General features: G+C 46.8%; 1 pseudogene across 1 annotated transcript; it reads right to left on the bottom strand.

Annotated features, from left to right (window-relative positions):
* Positions 1–15,523: 15,523 nt before the first annotated feature.
* On the bottom strand, positions 15,524–17,197 carry LOC137729994 (2-oxoglutarate-dependent dioxygenase 19-like; annotated as a pseudogene). The gene is made up of 2 exons (XR_015951963.1): positions 16,709–17,197; positions 15,524–16,504 (listed from the first exon to the last, which is right to left on the bottom strand). The product of XR_015951963.1 is annotated as a 2-oxoglutarate-dependent dioxygenase 19-like (transcript).
* Positions 17,198–18,320: the final 1,123 nt, after the last annotated feature.

An 18,320-nucleotide genomic window follows, 5' to 3' on the forward strand; every position in this document is an offset into this window, starting at 1 on the left:
ATTGTTTGTATAACTACGGAACCGGAAAAAAAAAAAAAAGAAAAAAAAAAAGAATGGGAAGCAAAGAAGCATAAAATGGCCAAAATATTCTTAAAAGTGAGAAGGTTGACTTTTGTTGATTATTGTGTCGTGGCACTTATGGCCCGTTCTTTAGCATATTTGTGTAGCACTTGTCGTTACAAATGTGTAAGCGTAACCTGAACAGAATTCGAAACTACAACGAAGAGTTTATGAGACGCAAAAAGTCAAGAACAATTTGATAATTATACGCTTGGTGGACATATTTATTTTGTTTTACTTTGCCTTGTTGCATGTGCCACTTCAGACGCACATCCCTCTTTTATCTCCTGATTTCACTCTCATTTCTGTCTCACTTTAGTCGCCCCCTCTCTATTGTCAATTTTTTTTTGTCTTCCACTTTTAGGGATGGGCATAAAAACTGTGGAACCACGACAAAATAAACCGTAAAAACCCGTGTTGACAAAAAAAAAGTTAACGTAGGTTCAAGAACCAAACCAAGCCGTTCATACCAATTCCGGTTTTCATGTTGGTAGAATTGCTTAGAACCGAACCAGATCGTGAATACAAATAATTAATTAATTTAATAGTTGTATACGGGTGTTACTAAATGAGTGGTGAAAGCCAAACTGGTTTTACCTAATAGGACTGCATGAGATCATTTCTCAATTAGGTCTTCCACTTACACGGTTCACCTATTGAGATAATGCACATATTTTAAAAAAAGATGTCAATTTCCTACCTAGATGACATTCAGGTTTCGATTTCATTATTTATTTATTTATTTAATTTTTTGATAGAGTGATCTTAAGGTGTTCAGTTACATCCCATTTTTTTCTTTCCCTTTTCCTAGGACTTTTTTTAATCTCTTGATAAGTCCCTCTTGGGCTTAAATATTGTATTCATGCTAACATTTTTACTGCATAGTGGATGTACATTTGTATTATGAATGTTATATGACATTTCAATTGTGGCTTTTTTTTTTTTTTTTTTTTTTTTTTTTTTTTTTTTTTTTTGCTTAGTGTCAGCAATATTTGCATTTTGATTTTGTATGTGAAATGATATGTTTTGTTTGTAACTTTGTTTAACCATTTTAGAAGTGGTATTTGAATGCAAGCATGCAAAAAACAAGAGAATAAAAAAAGTAGACTTTGATTACCATTTTGATTTGGTAATCAAATGACTTAGTATTCGGCACAGTAAACCAGCATGGACCAAACCGAAATTGGTGTGGATCAAACCATATGATTTTAGTAATAAATTTAAGTAGAACTGCACTAAATCAAATTGTTGATATTTCCTGGTTCCAGTTCCGTTTTGAGGGCAAAACCGCACTGAACCGTGCCCGGGTCTACCCACTTTCTCTCATTCTCTGTCATCGAGTCTCTCTTCTTTTTCACAGATGTAATGTTAGGGAGATCAAATTTTTTAAATCAAATGATGTGGTTGTAGATGATTGGATTATTAATTAAGTGTCGAATGACGTGCTTGTTTCTTATTAATGACACATCATTTAGTTTACAAATTTGATTTAAAAATTTGATATCTCTAACATTATCATTCTCTAAGCCTCTCTCAACTAGTCCGGTGATTGTTGAAAAGGTCCCACTGTTTTTCACATTAATATTACTGTGATGATATGAGAAGGTCCCACTAATTTACACAAGACAAAGACCCGTTGTTTAGGCCCAAAATATTATTGCTGGGCCGAGCAGCAGGATGTGCTCGGCCCAAGGTGATGATAGATACTATGGGCCGAATAATAAATCCCGGATCAGCTGGCAGGGTCGGCCAAATCCTATCCTAAGAGGTCCGGATGAATAGGAGAGGTCGAGGAAGTCCTAGTGCGACCAGGAGTCTCGACCGGCAAGGAATGGAGTCTCGAAAAGAAGGAAAATTCAGAATCCCAGTAGGAATAGGTTTGTTCGAGTTAGAGGCGAAATGGGGCAAGGACTCCCAATCCAAATCAGAATTGGTTTTCAAGGAATGGGGGACTATAAATACAAGAAATCATGCAACAGAAAAGGACCTTCAGATCAACATACAATTGCCCTGCGCAAAACCTCTCAACACCTTGAGATTTTTTCCTTTTCTTTTCCTGCCGACACACCTTCAGTTTGGATAAACAGCACTGTGGAAGCGCCCGGCGAGCACCTTCAGTTTGGATAAACAGCACTGCTGCCGCAGAATCAGCCGACCGAGAAGCATCTTCAGTTTGGATAAACAGCACTGCGTCGAGGTCGACCGATTATCTATCCAAGTCTCGGTCGAGAAAGGTTTTCGAACCTTTGTTGGCAGAGGTCACCTTGCTAGCCTTCTCGGCATAGTTAGGTGTTACGAATTACATTGCTCGGCGTACTGGTCGCCGAGTGGTTTTATGATTGGATACCCACAAGTGAGTTTCAGGGTTCGGCATTCCGACGGCCGAACTACGTTTACCATCAAGACATACATCACGTTCGAGTACCTGTGCCCATACAGTTTGGTCTCGATTCGACGTGCTTATACTCTCACGAATATAATCACAGTGACCGAATCGGGCTCGGACGATTTGTGAACTCCGCAGAATTAGCAGCCTTGTCTTCAGGCTGTAGAACCCAGAGACCGAGAGTGTTCCTTCCTCGGTCGCAATCGCAAGATAAAGAAGTCAGCGACGCGCTCAAAGCTACATCAACAAATTTTACTCCTCGGCCAGGCTCGGCCGACGAGTTGGCACGCCCCGCATTCGACCGAAGGACGTAGTTAGCTTATTAGTTACTCGGCCTGCGCGCCACGTAGGTTTTGTAATTTTTAGGGTCAACATTTTGGCACGCCCAGTGGGACCATTTGTGCTAAACCTTCGGAGTTCATGACCATTGAGACACGGTCTACGAAGTAGAAAACAACCATGGGAAAGTCAACGACTGACTTGCCAGTGCAAGGCCTTGGGCAGGATTTGCACTCTACAAAAAATCCGATCATAATTGCGCCGCCCGAGGCCATAAGTGTAACACGCCGAGAGAATGAAGTCTGTCTCGGCGGGCAACCTTACAACCCCGCAGTCCCGAATCAAACAGCTGGAATGTTCATGGAAGGGATTGTGGAAGATTGTGATGACGATGGTGGGGAAGGTTCCGATCCGCCAACAAGGACATTCCTTCGGAGACGACTGGATGAACAATATCGTCAGGTCGAGCAGTCGATTGGTCAGAAGATGAATGATTTGCTAGACGCAATACGTAGTAACAGCGATACACAGACCAGAATGCTTGAACTACTGGTTAGTAAAGCCTTCGAAGATGGCCAGGTCGGCTAACCTCGGCAGCTCCCGACGAATGTGCCTATACCAGCCGAGAGAGGGTCCGCTCGGCCGCAACCAGTCCCCTTAGAAATAAGAGGACCAGGAAATAGAGCCGAGGGACCAAGCCAGGGAGAAGAAATCGCTTCCATAAACGTGACCGAAGTCCAGAGAATGATTGATTCGGCCCTAAAAAAAGGGCCGAAGTTTCCAAAATTCATTCACCCATACCCGGCTTATGTGGAAAGGATTGAATACCCACGAGGATTTAAGATCCCCGATTTCAGCCTCTTCGCCGGGGAATCATCTTTATCCTCACTAGAACATGTGGCTCGGTTCACAACGCAGTGTGGGGACGTCAATAGCGATTTCTACAAACTACGGCTGTTTAACTTTTCACTGACAGGCTCAGCTTTCGCCTGGTACATTAATCTTCCACCCAACTCCGTGCAGAGTTGGGAAGAGTTGGTCGAAAAGTTCCATGAACAATTCTATCGGCCAGGGATGGAGATGTCCATATCATCGTTGGCCAGGATGGCTTAAGCATCTGACGAATCTCCAATGGAATACCTAACAAGGTTTAAATCGGTCAGGAATTGGTGCCGAGTGCCACTCCCCAAAGTGGAATTCGTTAAGATCGCCCTCAACGGATTAGACATGGAGTACAAAAAGAAGTTCCTGGGGGCAAATATTCGAGATATGTACGAACTTGCTCAACACGTCGAACAATATGATTATCTGCTCCGAGAAGAAAAGATATCAAAATCACCATCCCGAGGGACGTTGTATAAGAACCCCACGGTTAGCTATGCATCGGCCGAAAGTGAAGAACCTCAGTATGCTAGTGTGGATGCGGCCGAGATAGTAATAGACAAACCCTATGTTTGCAAGGCTTTGGCGCAAGTAAATACCAAAGACGCCAAAACCCGTTTGGCCGCCGAGGAAACGAGTAAGTCATCAAAAGTATACACTTTTGATATCACTAAAGCTGATGCAATTTTCGATCAATTATTGGCAGCAAAAATCATCAAGCTTCGGTCGGGACATACTATCCCTAAGGCCGATGAATTAAAAGGAAAGATATACTGCAAGTATCATAATTCTAATAAGCATGCAACCAATAATTGTGTTGTGTTCCGGGACACAATTCAAAGTTGGATCGAAAAAGGAAAGTTGAAATTTCCGGAAAAGATGGCGGTCGATGTTAATCCTTTCCCTTCAACAACGATTGGTATGGTGGATGCTCACCTTCCCAGAAACAAAGGGAAGGCCGAATATGTCCCGGTGCAGCATATCCGTCAACGGAATGGTCGAACAAGACTAAAGCTTGATATATTTTCAAATGCACCACCAACGGAACAATCGGTGCGACCCGCCGATGAGCTGATGACGAGGTCAAATTCCGACGAAATTTGTGGATCGAAGGTTTTATGTGACCATTGTAAAACATCAGTTGAACCTGGGAAGAAATCTTCAACACCACCAACGGCCCCTACGGCGTCATCAAAGGGATTAGGTCCACTACGTCAAGTGTTCGATCGACTCGGCCCACAAGTAAAGCCGAAAGAACAGACCTCGGTCAGGCGGCGTCTTGACTTCGACGCACCATTCTATAATGAGGATTATTATTCGCGCAATACCAACAGTTCGGGCTCACCAGCTGATCGCAAAACTTTCAAGCCACCCAGGACATCGGATCAACGCTGGTACAGTTACAACTCTCCAACTGGTTTATATACAGCGCTATCTAAATCTCAAAAACGTCGCCGCCAACAGATAGATTGCATGGCTCGGCGACGAGAAGCGCAGGCTAGCCCGGCCAACCAATGGCAACCAAAAAAGGCCGTGGAAGATATTAGCGAACGGCCAACCCCGACTATCATAACCGAGTTAGCCGAAGGGAAGAAAGTAGCGGATGCTGATTTCGAAACCACCATTGAGGAGGCTGAGAAACGTGTTAAGATCATTCTCCGGCCTGGGGAAATGAGAGCTCGTCTAGAGTACTTTACACAAGAGGCCGAAAGGAAACTTTCTCCGTTACCACCGCGCGAGCCGTTTATCAAAATACGGCGCAACTTACACCCTTCATTCCTCGGTGCATCCATGGAATACATGCGAGAATTTCATAAGAAATACTCCGCAAATGACTTGTACGGACTCCCCAAGGCATGTCAGGAAGCCCTCGACTTAGCGCTAACTTGTCCTGATGCCGAGCAAATTATCCAGAAAACTTCTGATCCAGCCATTAAAGCTAGGTTTCAACATATACGGGAGGCTCGGGTCCTTGGTTTTGAGGTCGATCCTTATACAGATATCGACACCGCCGAATTACCCTTTTCGCTCGAAGACCTTCAGCATTTACGCTATCATTTCGAAGTCTTCTCGGCTGTATCGCTCTTTGGCCTCACAGCCGACGAGGAAAAACGGATAGCACGATTGGATACCTATCTAGAGACGAGGAACGCCCGTATTGCATATGAAGAACGAGCCCGTGTAACAAAGGACCAACGTAAATCTTTGGCAGTCCACATCGTCGAAGGAAATGGCTCACCCGCACTCGATTTGGTTCCCACGTCTCGGATACCGGCTCTTACCGAGGAACTCAAAAGTTTGATCGAGGATTTTCTGACGACTGCTACAGAGGATAGTTCTCCGGAAGACAGCGACCATGACCCAATGGGCCCCTCGGTCCTCGAACATATGGAGATTAGTATGGTACACGTTCTACCAGCTGAATTCCAACCGAGTACCCACTAGTCAAGTTTCTTGGACGGGGACGTAGTTGCCGAGGAAGCCACACAAGTAGACTTCGTCGCAAACGACGACGACCGAGAAAACCAAAGCGGAGATAACCTCAAGGCAGCTTTGGCCGAGTTATTTCCCCGCTCCTCCTCGGTTAATCTCCAACACCTGAAGCCGTTGTACGTCACGGCTCACATCGAAGGATTTCCCATTTCTAAAGTATTTGTCGACTGTGGAGCCACAGTCAACATTATGCCAATATCCGTCATGAAAGCTTTACGCCGTTCTGATAATGAACTCATTCCGTCAGGGATCACTATGAGCAGCTTTGTTGGTGACAAATCTCAGACCAAAGGGGTGCTCCCGTTGGAAGTTAGCATTGTCGGTCGTCAAGACATGACGACATTCTTTGTCATTGATTCCAAGACGGATTATAACGCATTACTTGGCTGCGACTGGATCCACCAAACCAGTTGCATTCCTTCATCATTATACCAAGTCCTCATCTTTTGGGATGGCAAATCGGTCGTAGTTCACCCAACCGATAACCAACCATTTGAAACCAACATGATTCAGGCTCGCTATTATGATGATCACGTGGGCTACATCACCCTCCAAGGCCTTAACGAGGATGGACGGCCGACGAGAATTTCAGTACAAAAAGTGATTGAGGTCGGCGCCGAGACTGTCCAACAGGATTCGGCGAGACTTGGCTTGGCGAACTTGGTCATCAATGCCGATGATTGAGCACACCACGCAAGAACGGCGTCAGGCCGCGGTTTCATCTACAATGGAACGTCTGCTGGCCCATTGGTACGCCATTACCAAGCAACCACATTCTGGCGTCAATTTAATCGAATTTCTGGTCGAAGCAGATAACGGCCCCGTTCTATCTTTCGATAAAGTTCAGGCTGCGCCGGCCGAACTCGAAAACCATCGACCTCAAGTCAAGGACCCGTTAGAGGAAGTTAACGTAGGCACGGCCGAGGATCCTCACACATTGTTTATTAGTGCGTTACTCCCACCATCCATGAAGGTCGAACTCCGTAAGCTACTCTACGAATTTAAAGATTGCTTTGCGTGGAGTTATCATGAAATGCCAGGCCTTGACCGAAACCTTGTAGAGCATAAACTACGCATCAAGGAGGGGTGTCGGCCTTTTCGACAGCCTCCTCGCCGATTTTCGAACGAAGTACAACTTGGCATTAAGGAAGAATTAGTTCGGCTTCTAAAAGCCGGATTTATTAGGACCGCACGGTATGTCGAATGGTTGGCCAATATCGTCCCCGTGTTAAAGAAAAACGGTGCACTTCGCATTTGCATCGATTTCCGTAATCTAAATCTGGCTACTCCCAAGGACGAATATACGATGCCGATCTCAGATTTATTAATTGATGCCGCAGCTAATCATGAACTGCTATCTTTTATGGACGGTCATGCGGGTTACAACCAGATTTTCATCGCCGAAGCTGACGTCCACAAGACGGCTTTCCGTTGCCCGGGGGCACTTGGTACTTACGAATGGGTAGTCATGCCTTTCGGCCTCAAGAATGTCGGCGCCATATACCAACGAGCCATGAATATGATCTTCCACGACTTAATCGGTACAATCGTCGAAGTTTATATCGATGATGTGGTCGTAAAATCCAAACGTCGTCAAACACATCTGGACGACCTGAGGCAAGCGGTCATTCGCATGCGCAAGAACAACCTCAAGATGAACCCGGCCAAATGTGCTTTCGATGTTTCGGCCGGTAATTTCCTAGGATTTTTGGTGCACCATCGCGGCATCGAGGTCGATGAAAATAAAGCCCGCGCCATCATTAGCGCCCCACCTCCGACGACAAAGAAACAGCTCCAGTTGTTACTCGGGCAGATAAATTTCCTCCATCGTTTCATCGCCAATTCGGCCGGTAAGATGAAAGCATTCTCTACACTCCTTAAACTGAAGGAGACCGACCGATTTGAATGGCGCGAAGAGCATCAAGCTGCATTTACGCAAATCAAGGTGGCCCTTTCCACCCCACCGGTGCTCGTTCCACCTTGTCGCAACAAACCCCTTAAATTGTACATTTCGGCAGCTGCTGAATCCATTGGATGCCTTCTTGCACAAGATAATAACGTCGGACGCGAACAAGCTATCTTTTACCTTAGCCGAAACCTGAATTCACCAGAGCTTAACTATTCCCCTGTCGAAAAACTTTGCTTAGCGTTGTTTTTTGCTGCATCCAAGCTTCGGCATTACATGCTCCTCACAATTACGCAGGTCATCGCCCAAACCGACGTAATTCATTACATGCTGACTCGGCCTATTGTCAAAGGCCGAATCGGGAAATGGACACTCGCCTTATCCGAGTTCAGCCTTCAGTATGTACCCCAAAAGGCCGTCAAGGGGCAAGCCCTCGCCGACTTCCTGGCACAACACCCATCCCCTTATGGTTTTGAGGGAGGCGACGTCGACATCGGTTTCGTCACCACACGCGATAACCATTGGACTATGCATTTTGATGGTTCCACTACTTCGACCTCGGCAGGTGTCGGTATCGCAATTCAGTCGCCTGACCACTGCCGATGGTATTTTTCTCTCAAGTTAGATTTCAGCTGCACCAATAATCAGGCCGAGTATGAAGCCCTCATTATCGGCCTCCATGTTTTACACGATCTGCGGGCCCCCCGCGTTCTCGTCCTTGGTGATTCCGAACTTGTGATTAACCAACTGAACGGCGTGTTTCGTTGCATGAGTTGTACTTTAGCTCCCTATCACATGGTCGCCACTTACCTGGCCGAGTCGTTCGACCAAATCACATTTGAACACATTTCACGTATCCACAATACTGATGCCGACGAACTCGCCCAGATCGTCTCCGGAGCATAACTCATGGGGGGCAAACTAAGTTGAATTGTGGGAATTGCGAACACGGGTCAACGCTCGTACCCCGTTTTGATTAATCAGCAAACTCTCCAACGCGCGCACGTAATACGTACAAGGGTGATGTCGCTCCCATCCCTATTAGAACGAGGAGATCCCATAGAAGTATGTGCCGTCGAAGTAGAACCGGATGATTGGAGAAAGACGATGTTACGGTACCTCAATAACCCCAATTGGAAACACGACCGAAGAACGAAGGTGCTCGCGACGAATTACGTGTCGTATCAAAATGAATTATATCGCAAGGGCGAAGATGGTTTACTACTATTGTGCCTCGGCCTACACGAGGCTGCCCAAGTAATGGCCGAGGTACATGAAGGAATTTGCGGAGCACACCAATCTGGACGAAAGATGCGCTGGTTGCTCCGACGACACGGTTATTTTTGGCCCAATATATTAAAGGATTGCATCGAATATACGCGGAGATGCGTATCATGCCAGATTCATGGACCCGTGTAGAGAGCCCCGGCCGAATTGCTACACTCGGTTACTAAACCGTGGCCGTTCAGGGGTTGGGCAATGGATGTAATTGGCAAAATCACGCCATCATCGGGGGCAGCGAAACACGCATGGATAATTGTAGCAACTGACTATTTCACTAAGTGGGTCGAGGCAAGGTCATACGCCGAATTAACGGCTAAAGAGGTATGCAACTTCGTAGAGGAGAATATTGTGACCAGATTCGGCGTGCCAGAAACGATCATAACTGATAATGGCACTATATTTACGGCCGATAGGTTTAGGGAATACGCGGCAAGTTTGAATATCCGACTCGAGCAATCTACGCCGTACTACCCACAGGCAAACGGACAGGCCGAGGCAAGCAACAAAGTGTTGATCGGCATCCTTGAAAAAATGGTAAAAGAGAAACCTGGTTTGTGGCATTTGAAGTTAAGTGAAGCATTATGGGCATACCGAACTTCACCTCGGTCGGCCACTGGAACCACTCCTTACGCGTTAACTTATGGACACGACGCCATGTTACCGGTCGAATTGAGTATAAGTTCGTTGCGAGTAATCGAGCAGAGTGATTTGTACAGTATTGAATATAGTTAAGCGATGCGACAAGAGTTAGAAGACTTAGAAGAAAGTCGAATCGATGCAGTTAACTTGTTAGTAGCACAAAAGAAAATTGCCAAGCGAGCGTATAATCAGCGTGGAAGACAAAAAACGTTCGGCGAAGGAGATTTGGTTTGGCAAACTGTGTTGCCCGTTGGGATTAAAGACCCCAGATTTGGTAAGTGGTCGCCAAATTGGGAAGGGCCATTCATCGTTCACAAAGTCCTCGGCAAGGGGGCATATCATCTAAGAGATCGGACGGGTTCAGTTCACAAATTGCCGATTAATGGAAAGTTTTTAAAGAAGTACTATCCAATCACATGGGAAATGCAAGAGTAAGACCATTGTATTGATAGCAAGATGACTATGGTATTAATAGCAAAACGACCATTGTATTAATGACAAAATCATTACAAGAACAAATACAAATACAATGATTGAATTCCTAAGGGGTCGAGGGGAGGAAAGTCTCAAGAGCAGCTTTTAGCTCCAGCCACTTCGCTTCGCTCAAAATTATCTCAGCCTGCCGTGTCTTCTTGTTGCACTGCAGTTGCTGGATACGCCGTGCGCCGGCAGCAAAGGCCATCAGCCGAGCCTTGTTGGCCTCAAAGTCTTTCTCCAGCTCGGAAGCAGCAGCCGACCTTTGCCGTTGAAGGTCAGAAATTTGACGTTGGAGGTTAGAGATCTGATGATCAAACTCGGTTAGCTTTTCTTTCTTCGCCTTGATTGCCTCCATCTCTACTCGGCCAGCCTCATGCGCGACCTTGGCCACCTTCAAATCGTCCTCGGCTTGTAAGGCTCGCTCGAAGATGAGAAAGTGTTGCCGAGTCCGCTCCAGGAGATCGGTGAGGAACGAGATACCCTCCGGGCTCAGGTAACCACCGCTAGCGAGGTCATTGAGACACTCTCCAACAGAGTCAAGGCCCTTGCATCGGAGAGCTTGGGAGGCAATCAGAGACAAGACTTCGTGCAGCTTCATGAAGACTTCGGCGGGCGTGGCTCCTGCCGATTCGGCCGGAGCAACAGAAGAGCCGGCCTCACCGGTCGTGCTCTGAAGAAGAGCATCGAGCTCCACTTCCCACGACGGCTGCACATAAAAAGAGAACTTTGTGAAGAAAAGTAAGACGTCGTGATATAGCGCATAAAGAAAAAGGGGATTGTTTTAAACCTGCCGAGAGGAGACTTCGGCCATGCCCTCTGGGTCATTGCTCGAACCCAGGGAACTCAATGGACGAGCCCAGTGCCTTAGACCGCTACGCAATTCACGCGGCCGATGGAAGTCATCTACATTTGATGGCCACGACGGCGGCTAGGAAATATAGACAACTCCCCTCGGTGCATAAAATTGCCGGTGAAATGAATGTTCGGGCACCTGACATTTAATAGTCTTTTAAAAAACATGTGCCGCACAAAAAATCAACACAACAAAAAGCGAGACTTACAAAGGCCGAAGAGACTTCCTGTGGAGGAATGGGAGGGTCTTCGTCCTGCGGGTGGATCGGCGACTCGGCCGTGGCCTCAGGATCGACCATGGGTCTCTTGCCACGATCCGCCGCAGTAGGACGTGGTCGAACGGTCGCCTCGACGACCGGAGGAGGATGGACGGGAGGAGAGTTGACTGGTCGACGACGGCGTTGCAGCGGGACTTCGTTACTCTCGCTCTCGACATCCTGAACAAAAAGAGAACATTTAGCATTACAACCAGAAACCTAAAGAAACAAGTGGAAGCAGAATTATACCTCCAAAACGACTGTTGGAGACGAGGGTGCTTCGGCAGGCGCAGCCGACTTCCCCACTTCAGGTACCACGACCGGCTCCGAAGCTGGAGCGGGTGCGACGATTGGATCGGCCGGGGAGACGGCTGGAGGATTCGAGGTTGGGGATGCCGCGGCAGCCGGCACAGATAGAGAGCCGGCAGGTGCAGGCGTCCCAGTAGTGTCACTTGGGACGACATGAATTTCCCGGTCGCCCTTCTTCGCCAATTTCTTGACGCGTTTAGAAGGGCGAGGGGCCTCCTCCGCCGGCTCGGCCTCTCAGCGGGGGCGCTTGGAAGGGACCGTCCGCTCGGTGACAAGGGTCCTCTTCTTGGGCACCAGCTTCTTCGTCCTTGCCACCGCGGCGACCACTTCGACCGTCCTCGACCCACGACCCCCTGAAGAGCAAAGTAATTAATAACAGAAATAATAAATAAAACAAAAAAGAGGAAAGAAACGGAAAGACTACCTTGGGCCGACTCCTTGGGTTGAGTCGAGGATGTTGACCGGGGACGGTCGCCGAAGATCTTCCTCACCAGATCTTCGGCCGGGGCGCCAAAGAAGTCGTCGGTATACTCCTCCCACCAGTCCCCGAAGGTATCGGTTCCCAGAGATTCAGGAATCGTCGGCCGAAGCCGAAATTTCCTGCACTTCTCCTGGAACTCCTGGTCCGACGTCTTACATTCCCTTTCGGAGGAACCGGTAAGACGCCCCCGACTCAGGAGAGACCGACAGGCGAGCAGGGGAACATGGCAGCCTTGAAGATAGCCGAGCTGCCGGGCGACGAAATGAGGATGGTAGACCTCCTAGCTAGCTCGGCGGGCATCGCAACCAAGAGGAAGGTCGCGAGCCAGGACAAACGACCCCCAGCAATGACGGATGCCCGCATCCTCGGACTCGGCCCATGCTGCCGAAGGGAGCCTGAGCGAGGATGGGTACTCCTGGCGCCGGCATACCAGGAACTCGTCGTCCGAGAGGACGTCGAGGCCGAGAAAGTGTTTGAAAACCTCGTCGGCTCGGTGAGGTGGCGCCGGTCGAGAAGCCAGTGGAAGGCCGAGGGCGGCCGTTCGCTGGAAGGCAGGAACCTCCGGTCGAAGAGTAGAGAAGTAAACCTGCAACCAGAGTTGAAACACCCAGAGGGGTCCGTTCTGGTGCGGGTCGATCTTGCCAATGGTCGCCTCGGCCAGGCAACGGTAGAGGTTGGCGAGTATGGCTGGACTGAGCGCCAGCGAGCGACCATTAGCCAGTGCCTGAGCCACCGACATGTTCTCCACCAGGCATTTGTTCGACCTGGTACAACAAATGAATTTGTTGTACCAGTAGAAGAGGAAGGCCTCGTGCTCTCCCTTCCTAAGGCCTTCCTCGCCTCGGCCGGCGAAATGAAGGATGAGAGTGTTGTAATTGAAGAAGTTCTTGTGGAGCTTCTGAACTTCTTCCCTTGAGGGCTCCTGATCGCCCCGGCTTAGCGTTTCGACGGCCCTTTCGTCGAATAGTGCCTTCAAGTCGAGAGCAGAAGGGTATCCGGAAAGGGCAGCGTCAATAGGAATGCCAGTCGGAGAAGTCCCAAGGATGGCCGAGACGTCGAGGATGGTGGGGCCGAGAGGGCCGAAGGGCAGGACCATGGTGTTGGTGGCCGAACACCATAAGCTCAGGGCCGCCATAAGCAGCTCCTTATCCATGGCAATCTCCATGGTTGACAGAATAATGGCATCGTAGATGCCGAGATTCTTCCACTCCTTGGAGAAGAATGTGCTCATTCGGTCGACCCAAGCAGCCCAAGCCGTGGTGGTCGAGGGCTAGGCTCCCTGAGGCCGCGCCAGGGTCCACTTCGACCAGTCGAACCCCTGCAGCAGGGGTGTTAAACACTGCTCCTTGAGCAGGTCAGTGACAGACGACGGCACTGCGTCTCTGAAAAGGGGACCCAGACTCTGGTGGGTGGTGGCCATATCATTTTCGAATCGCAGCGTCTTAACGGCACTCCGATCGATGAAATCTTTACATTTATTGATCTTGTCAGAAAGCTTCGAGATAAAGGAGGCCATTTGGAAAGATGGTAGGAGATAGTTTGAAAAATAAGAGATTGCAGAGGAAAACTGGAGAGGAAATCGCAGAAGGAAGAACTGAAAGGATTTTTGATTGAGCGAACAGGGATGATAAATTTGGGATTTTGGAATTTATGAAAGCGTAAGATGTGAATGGCAGAAATGTGGGTATTTATAGGCCTTTCAGGATGAATATCAAACGTATGGGATTCGAAAAGTACTGGTTCAAATTGGGGGGAAATTTAACCGGGAAAGGCTCAATCATTTCGGATATTTTGGGAACCTGCGAAGAGGGGATCGAGGAGTCGAAAATCCAGGATGCACGATTGCGTGCGACGCCAGTTTTAAGGCATTAATGAAGATAAGACGTTCCAGTTAGTGCACGGTTTCGAGGCCCACAATTGAAAGTTTTAAGAGCGGCGGAGAATCGACACGTGGCCACGCGTTGGGGGCAACGAGGAAAGTGCAATCATGCCTCATAAATGCACAAGAATAACGGTCATTAAGGAAGTAAAGTCCAAAAAAGCAATAAACGTTTTCGCTTCTTCAAGGTCGAGGCCCGACCAAGAGTTAACGGTCGGCGACCTCAGAAGCGAGGGGGCAATGTTTAGGCCCAAAATATTATTGCTGGGCCGAGCAGCAGGATGTGCTCGGCCCAAGGTGATGATAGATACTATGGGCCGAATAATAAATCCCGGATCAGCTGGCAGGGTCGGCCAAATCTTATCCTAAGAGGTCCGGATGAATAGGAGAGGTCGAGGAAGTCCTAGTGCGACCAGGAGTCTCGACCGACAAGGAATGGAGTCTCGAAAAGAAGGAAAATTCAGAATCCCAGTAGGAATAGGTTTGTTCGAGTTAGAGGCGAAATGGGGCAAGGACTCCCAATCCAAATCAGAATTGGTTTTCAAGGAATGGGGGACTATAAATACAAGAAATCATGCAACAGAAAAGGACCTTCAGATCAGCATACAATTGCCCTGCGCAAAACCTCTCAACACCTTGAGATTTTTTCCTTTTCTTTTCCTGCCGACACACCTTCAGTTTGGATAAACAGCACTGTGGAAGCGCCCGGCGAGCACCTTCAGTTTGGATAAACAGCACTGCTGCCGCAGAATCAGCCGACCGAGAAGCATCTTCAGTTTGGATAAACAGCACTGCGTCGAGGTCGACCGATTATCTATCCAAGTCTCGGTCGAGAAAGGTTTTCGAACCTTTGTTGGCAGAGGTCACCTTGCTAGCCTTCTCGGCATAGTTAGGTGTTACGAATTACATTGCTTGGCGTACTGGTCGCCGAGTGGTTTTATGATTGGATACTCACAAGTGAGTTTCAGGGTTCGGCATTCCGACGGCCGAACTACGTTTACCATCAAGACATACATCACGTTCGAGTACCTGTGCCCATACAGTTTGGTCTCGATTCGACGTGCTTATACTCTCACGAATATAATCACAGTGACCGAATCGGGCTCGGACGATTTGTGAACTCCGCAGAATTAGCAGCCTTGTCTTCAGGCTGTAGAACCCAGAGACCGAGAGTGTTCCTTCCTCGATCGCAATCGCAAGATAAAGAAGTCAGCGACGCGCTCAAAGCTACATCAACAAATTTTACTCCTCGGCCAGGCTCGGCCGACGAGTTGGCACGCCCCGCATTCGACCGAAGGACGTAGTTAGCTTATTAGTTACTCGGCCTGCGCGCCACGTAGGTTTTATAATTTTTAGGGTCAACACCCGTACAGCAAGAAACATTGGACAACAACTCTGCAAGCTACTCTGATAGAGAATCAAAGCTCTTACAAGAGCATATATTATTCTACACAAAGAAAACAGAGAAACGCCGGCAAGTGGCCGCCATGCATGTATTTTCTTCAATTGTCCTTGACCCGCAGGTGATCCAAGCAAGGCATCATGTAGGCAGCGGGGCTTGCCTGAAGTTCCATGAATTTCTCATACGTCATTCCAATGTACTTCGCTTTTTCGCCTTCCTTTTCTAGCAACTCGGGATCGGTACAGCGGACGTGTCGAGTGCCGGTCCATGTGGTACGGCAATCGATATCCTAGTAGCTGTGTTGTTCACAGTTGCTCGATGCCATATGCTCTTGTACTTGTCGTTTGTTAGAATTTGCATTTGATCACCAACGTTAACAATAAAGGCGCCCGGAGCGGCATTCACCAAGACCCACTGATCATTGTGCTTGACTTCAAGTCCACACATATCATTCTGAATCAGGAGCGTCACTAGTCCATGATCTGTATGTGGAGGAATACCGATTGCCAGGTCGGGCTGTGGACAAGCCGGGTAGTAGTTCGCTGCAAGAATTTGGCAGCCCCGATCCCAGTTCATGACCTTGGTAATGTAATCGGCCTCCAGTCCCAAACTCTCCGATATCCCATTCAATATTTCGGTTGCCACTGCACGGGTTCTTTTGCTGAACTCCAATGAAACTTCACTGTACCCAGCAGGTTTGTAGAGTGAGTTGAATTTGGGGTGTGCGATGACCTTGAGATAATCCCTCCAGAGACGAACTTTGTCAATTGCGACGTTGAAGCTGGTGCCGCACTTGATTGGGTCCAACAGGTTCTTTGTATGGAACTCCTTCTTCTCCTCTTCCGGCAGCTCAAAAAATCTTCGGCACGCGTCGATCATTTCTTTCATCAGGCTCTCTGGTACACCGTGGTTGATGACCTAAAAGGCATCAAGCACATGAAAATATTAATTCATGTTTCATTTTTTAAGTTAAAATTTGAACACTTATAACTATTTCGGTTTTCAATTTATATTATTTTTTAAAAATAAAATTTTGAAACGAGATGGTTATCAAACTAATAAAATATTAGTTAATTTTATACATATTCAAGCATACATAATTAATAACAATTGTGAATATACCTGAAAGAAGCCCCATTCTTGGCAAGCTTTTCCTAGCTTCTGGATCATTTGTGCCCGTTCATCTGGGGAGGCAGAGGTGAGAAAAGCAAAATCAATGATGGGGATTGAGTGCTCAGGGTCATTTGCATCTCCCTTATCGTTGGGATCCATGATGTAGGCGTACTCGGAAGGTACAGAAGTGAGAGCATCTGAGTCGGCTAAGGTTTTGATGCTTGCTACCTTGGGTTCAGATGCATCCACTGAAGTCACGGTAGGTGCCATTGGTGGAGGGAGAGAGAAAGAAGCTGAGAATTCTGGTCTTTGATTTGTATATCCTGGAGGAAGGACGTGAGGGAGAGGAAAGTTAATTGTTTGAGGGTTGTGGAGAAATATGAAAAAAGGAGTTGATATTTTATAGAGCATGATAGCTTATGACTTTACCCCCACAAGCTGGTGGTTTTTGAATAAGTTTGGCCAACGCTGACCTAGGTGTCAAATCTGTTATCCTGCAACAATAAAATATATATTAATTAGTTGTTAACCTACATGTATATGCAACAGATTAATTTTTGGAAGACCATATTATGTAAATCATATTTAAATTATTGCTCTAATAGAGATGAGATACACTTGTATTGAAGACCCTATATCTATTCGATAGATGGTATATTATCGTCTACAAAGGAAAATGTCAGAGGAACATTTAAATCATGTGATATGTTACTAATAGAAATAAGTTCATTAATCAAGCACTTAGTAACAAAATAATCATTGACAACCACATCATGTTTATATATATGGTCTCGTTAGCATTACTCGATCTACAAAATGTGGTCTTTTTAGCATTACCCTTTCTCTAAAATATTAGTGTAAGCATAAAAATTTCTGCCACAAATGAGATACTTACATGTCTGCAATTAGCTCCCCAACATTTTTCTATGCAATAATCATACTACTACTAGATATAGGAAAACCAAAATTTGAGGGGACTGCCTATGGATATGTTATATAATACATTCATTATCTAATAGTACGATATGCAACTGCTACTTAGTACTACGGTCTAGTGGTATTCATCTTCACTTATAAGTGAGAGGTGTTAGTTTCGATTCTCGCTAAATACGAATTTGAACCACATTATTGTTAGTCCATTATGAAGCTAAGTACATTCCAAAAACATGGTGTCATTTTTAACCGATAAATGGTGAAAATACTGAATAAAATATACAGTGATAGTGAAAAAATTCTTTATTTTGTTTTATATTTCCAAGTGGAGGAGAGATGGGAAGAGTATATGCATGGATGAATAATTGATGAGAAAATTAGAAAAAAAATGTAGGAATGCATTTGGCCTGGGGTTTAAAGAAATCCAAAATCGCGTCCAGTTTGAGACTTTGACTCGGCAGACAAAGCCACTGAAGGCAGCACAACAAGCCTCCCACCACAGCCAAGTAAAAGAATATGACACGAAATATGGCCCAAAAAATCAAGCACAATCATGCATCGGCATCTGTGCGCGTCTATAATTCCAAATCTAAATTACCCCTTGGCCTTGGGAGTTTCTGCCGTCTGGATGCCCACCAGTAGGTAAAAGATTCTTCATGTCCCAAGCTTAATATTTCAAACATTGAAC

The sequence above is a fragment of the Pyrus communis genome, chromosome 10, assembly GCF_041283825.1.
Source record: "Pyrus communis isolate YQ-2024b chromosome 10, ASM4128382v1, whole genome shotgun sequence".
Taxonomy (NCBI): Eukaryota; Viridiplantae; Streptophyta; class Magnoliopsida; order Rosales; family Rosaceae; genus Pyrus; species Pyrus communis.